Below are 5,492 nucleotides of genomic sequence, written 5' to 3'. Positions count from 1 at the left end.
GTAAGCACCGGAACACTTATGGCGGATCCGCTCCAAGACTTTCAACCAAACAGGGGACGAAGTGGGTCGAACCCATCCCGACCCACTTCGACCCCAAAACCAAACACACCGTTCCCTCTTGATCCGGGTCGAGCGGATTCCTCCAAAATGGAGGGACCGCGCAGACCCAGACGGAATGCGTGCGGCTCCGTCTCGTGCTCGTCCGCGCGCCTCCCTCGGTCGCCGTCGTCACGTGGGGAGGAGCCAGCGTCGCCGGACGGGGGAGCAGGGCGGCTCGGCGTGGCGCGAAGGCAGGGGCGGCGCGCGGATGTCGGCTGGGGAGAGGGAGGGAGGGGCAGCAGCCGGCGACTGACGCAGGAGGAGGGAGGGATGGCCGGCGCACGGCCAGTGCAGAAGGAAGGAGGGATGGCCGGCGCGCGGCTGGCGCAGGAGATGGAGGGATGGCCGGCATGGTGCGGGGAGCGGGGGCGGCGAAGGGGCGGTGCGGGGGTGGCCGGTCCGGGGAGGAGGCAGCACAGGGGCAGACGGGCCGGGGAGGTGGGGGCCAGCGGCGGCCGGGGAGGAGCCAGCAGAGGAGGAGGTCTTGCGGGGAGGAGAGGAGGAAGAAGATAGAAGGGAGGGAAAAAAGAAGAAGAGGATGACAGGTGGGCCCCGCGGCTGATAGGTGGGATCCACAACTAACGGTATTAAAAGGACATCCATCCCAACCCTCTCAACCTCTTCAACCAAACAAAAGACTGGATCCAACCCATCCCTCTCATCCAAACACAAGCTGGGTTCACTCCAACCCACAAAAGTGGGTTGGCTCTGACCGGACCCACGTGGTTCCAAAACCAAACGCATGCTTAGAGCCTCTTTGGTAGTGCTCCAGCTGTGACTTCTCATGTGATTTTTGTTGGAACCTACCAAATAGGAAAACCAAAAATGGCTCCATGCGTGGAGCAATAGAGGAGCCAGAGCCGTTTTGTATTGAGAAGTCGGAACTAAAAAAAATATAGGGTTTAACGTAGGGTTTCAAATCAACAACTTGGAATGAAATCCAATCTACGCGTCGATTGGAGGTACATACTTCTGCCAACGAGGGATGGTATCACACCTGCCTCGTCTCTCCCGGCTCCCGTTACCATTGCTTGCTAGCTCGCCATCTCGAAGCTCTCTCCAAGGCTAGCGGTTACCGGCAAGCCCCATTTCCAAAACTTTCAACCCTAAAGATCGCCTGAGGTAGATAAGAGAAGGGAAGAGATGGGAAGAGAAAAATATTAGGTGGGAGGGAGTATATGTGGGTTTTCGTGAGGACTCATACGTGGTGAGCGCCGGATGCCGATAACAAAGTACGTAGAGTGTTGTTGGCCGCAAATGGTGGAGGATGGTTATATAGTGAGTAGCGTCGATATTGGTAGTTGAAAAGATAGAAACGTGCACCAGCATAGGCTATAAACCTAATCACGGTGATGCCACTATGGATAGATAGAGGAGAGCATAAGTTAGCGACCAATGAGGAAGACATTTCTTGTTGGAGAATGACGAAGAAAGAAGATGGTAATATGGATTATCGAACAAAGATCCATCTAATTTCTAGCTATTGTCTTATAGTATCGTCTGTATTTGCAACAAACATGGTTATAACTATAGCATTGGGAGAGGAAATTTTAGAGGAGCTCCGACAACTATGTGTTTATGTCTGCACTAGCCACTTAGAGCCCCTTTGGCAGGGCTTTTAGAATAGCTCCATGGACAGCTTCACCCGAAGATGTACCAAAGAGCAAAAAAATGAAACGGTCCCATGCAAGAAGTCATTTCATTTTGCACTAGGGAGAGGGAGCTAAAATAGTGGCTCCTCCAGCTCCTCCCGTCACCCAAAGTGCTAAAGGTCAATGGTACCCCCGACATGGAGTGGCGGGGAGCAAGGCAGAGGGCAGGTTGGTGCAAACACGGAATAAGATGTGGCAGCGAAATAGAGAAGGGGAACAACGAAGCTGCACGACGGCAAAGAAACGGCGATGCGGGCCTACCAGTAGGGGAACACCTACGGTGGGGTGGAGAAACAGAGAGACGATGGAGTCGCCCGCCGCCATGGAAATGCCATCGCCCACCGATTCGCCGTCCATGCCACCGACGCCATGGGTCAATGAGCTTGCGGAGGACAGGAGGGTGGGCGGGAGGGAGATGAAGGATAGGTGAAGGACAAGCAATTGCATCTTAGGCATGGCCGGCTCCATCCATGGTGCAGTAGGAATCGAGCGACGCAACGACAGGTGGAGTAGGTGGCGTTACGGTTTCATGCACAGACCTTGAGGATAGCACGTGAGCGTGGAGAAGATAAAGAAGCATGAGCGAATAAGGAGGAGAACAAAAAGGATATGGCCTGCTCGTTGCAGCTCATTGAGCGGTTGCTACTGTAGCTGTGCTGCCTGTGCAGCTCAGCCATTCGGCTACATGTCAAAATAGCAGCATAGCTTCTTGCAGTCCGGCTAGCTGGCTCGGAGAAGTTGTTGAAGAGCAGCTGTTGTCCTATAGCAACTATTAGCTTCTGTTGTGGCTGCTGCAGCCGCAGCGGCTGTGCCGAGCAAGCTGATATAGAAAAGAAGAGAGGAAAAAGTAGAAAAAAAGAAAAGGAGAAAATATTGTTTTGATTATTATTGGTTTATTAGTCTATAATTATATTCATTAATCATTTTATCTCATATGAAATCACATTATAAATTGAGAAAAAACACAAATTCATTTGTACAACCAAGTTATACAATTAGGGGCACATTGGAAATTTCACATCTTCAATACATTTGTGAAAATTAGGAGAAATCATTTTGCCAAACTTTATTCATAACAACTTCAGCTCTATCAGAAAAGTTACTCCACCAAGAAAGTTAGAAACGGAGCGGTTTTGAAAGTAGTCGAATCCTTACCAAAGAGACCCCTGGTATTATTGATTTTCATAGTAACCCATAGTGGCATTGCATCCTAAAATTCAATACATCGTTGGCAGGGAGCGCTCTAGCGTTCACACCCGTCGAAACTGCCTCCTCCGATCAGTTTCACATGCCCACATTTATGTGACGCCCGCCTCCAATTCATTTGAAGGGAATGACGGAGTCATCACAAACCGGGAACCCCATTGCCATCGCCAGAATCAAGAGGAGCTTTTCAGGGCACGCCATTACCCGCTCCCGATCTCGCCAATCCTCACATGCCCCGGCCCCCGAAATCTGCACGCCGCCACCTTCGTCAGCAGCCAGGCTTTCCCCTCCCTGCTCCACAGCTCTCGAGCCGTTTCGTTTCACATCACTCCGAGGTAGGGAACGAAGCCGGGCCGCCCCGTTCGGTGCGCACGTCGCCCTTTGCCCGCACGGCCGCACCGCGGCTGCCGCTATGCTCCTCAGACTCGATCCACTCGCGGCCCGCGGCGCAGTGGCTGCTGGCTCGCTGACAGGCGCGTGGCTGGGATCGCGCGGGTGGTTGGGAGGGATGAAAAGGCCGTGGGGGCCTCTCGGTTACTGCCAGGTGGGCCCACACCAGCGTCGCGACAAGGGCTGCGGCAGCTTAGCGTAGCAGCTGCTCATTACTTCGGGCGCGTCATGCCTCGTTAGTTTTAGCAGTCGACGCTTTTGCGCCGCAATGCTTCTTCTTCCGATCATCTGCGACGCTGATCGTGAGCCCCAGTAGATTCCATTTTATCCCTCCTCAGGCAGAGCTTTACCACCTGATGGCAGGCGCAGCAGTCCCATTTCCGTCGTCGACTCGTTGCTGTTGCCGAGCGCGGAGCGCAGCACGCGGCACTGGATTATGAGCTGTGACACGCCCGACGGCACACGGTGATGATGAGCCGAGGGCGCTGCTAGCACGACCGCCGATGCGGCGTGCGTGCCCTGGCCGGACGGCCGGCCGGCCCCTCCGCCCCTGTCCACTCCGACGCAACCCCATCCCATCCCATCGCCGGAACCGAATGGCTGTACAGTGCGCCGTCCGCGAGCGCACCTCAGCACTGACAGCGACGCGGCACCGCCTGCCTGCCTTTGGCGCCGCTGCTGTAGAGTGTAGACCTGTACCTCCATTTCGCGGTGGGCCCCGCCGGCCGGCCGGCCGGCGGACGGAGAGATTCTCCGACGTACGAGCGGTGGTGGCGTCTCCTGTGGCCGCGCGAGCACGTCCGTATCAAAAGAGAAAATTCACACAGAAAGATAGACTCCATGTTCCATACTTTTTATGACACTACCGTGAGATTCACCGGCTAACACCCAATGCACAGCACGGCAGCCATCAGAGCCGCGGTGCCCGGTTGGAGCTCAACGGCCGCCCGCTCTCGCCAGCCGCGCCCGCAGATGGGACGCTTCGTTAGGTCGCCAGGGACTCGTACTCGTACGCGAGCGCCGACCGGGTCGCCGCTGCTGCTGATGCGTACTCAGGTGGCTTTCTCTGTTCTTTTCTCTACCACAACAGGAAGCAAGCAGCAACATCCGCACCACCTCCCAGCTCCCAGTCTCCACGATTCATGCAATCATGCCACACACAAATCTCCGAGAGATAGCGGCAGATTCTCATCCCTCCCCAATCTAAGCAGCCCCAGGTCCAATTTCCCCTTGCGCCGATTCCCAATCCAAGGAGACAGGGAGTGACATGGCCGTGACATGGCATCCTAGCTTGATTCGGTGGCCCGGTGGGGGTCTCGACGAGCCGAGACGGGATCGACGGCGGTGGCGGGTGTCCAAAAGCTAAGGTATTTTGATCTTTTCCTGTTAAACTTAACGGTGTCCGCTGATGAATCTCACGGTAATATCATAAAAGACATAAAACTTGAAGCCAGCGTGAAATAAGTAAGAAATTGGTCTATCTTAATTTTCTCTATCCAAAACGCACGGCACCGGCCGTGCGCAGGGCTCGGATACACCGTACACGTCAAGGCTTTTGAGCCGTACTCGTACATGGATTCTTTGAGTAGTGGATCCTGAGACCCGCGGCCGTGCACTGTGTACGTAGCTTTCGACCACGAGGGCAGGGAGGCACGCCCCGCGCCACGTGACCGTCTCTCTCGCTTGCCCCCCTGCACTGCAGCAGGCACTAGCGAGGGAGGGCAGGGCAGTGAATGATGGACGGACGGGTAGGGTGGTGTGCGTGGCCAGTTTTTTTGCGAGGACGCGGCAGGGCCCTTTTTCAGGGGTGGCAGCACGCAGCGGCACCGGCAGCGGCCACCATTCATTGCGAGAGCCAGCGGCCCGGCTGCAGCACCGGCGATCGAGAACTGCTTGTGCTAGTTTATTTCTCTTGCCTTGTTCTTCACTTGTGATTTGGCGCTGTCTGGCGTTCGCGTTGGCGTTGGCGTTGGCGTTGGCGCTGGCGCTGGGAGCCTGGGACGCCATGTGCGTGGCCGATGGAGAGGTCGGAGACTCGGAGGATGGTGGATACGATTCCCCTCGGCTTCCGGCATTCCATCCCCCTGGCGCGCTCGCAGAGTAGCAGTCCTTTTGGCTCGGCATGGCCATGGTGACCTCGGTCGG

The sequence above is a fragment of the Setaria italica genome, chromosome IV (genome assembly GCF_000263155.2).
Source record: "Setaria italica strain Yugu1 chromosome IV, Setaria_italica_v2.0, whole genome shotgun sequence".
In the NCBI taxonomy this organism is placed as follows: domain Eukaryota; kingdom Viridiplantae; phylum Streptophyta; class Magnoliopsida; order Poales; family Poaceae; genus Setaria; species Setaria italica.
This window is presented reverse-complemented; position numbering follows the sequence as displayed.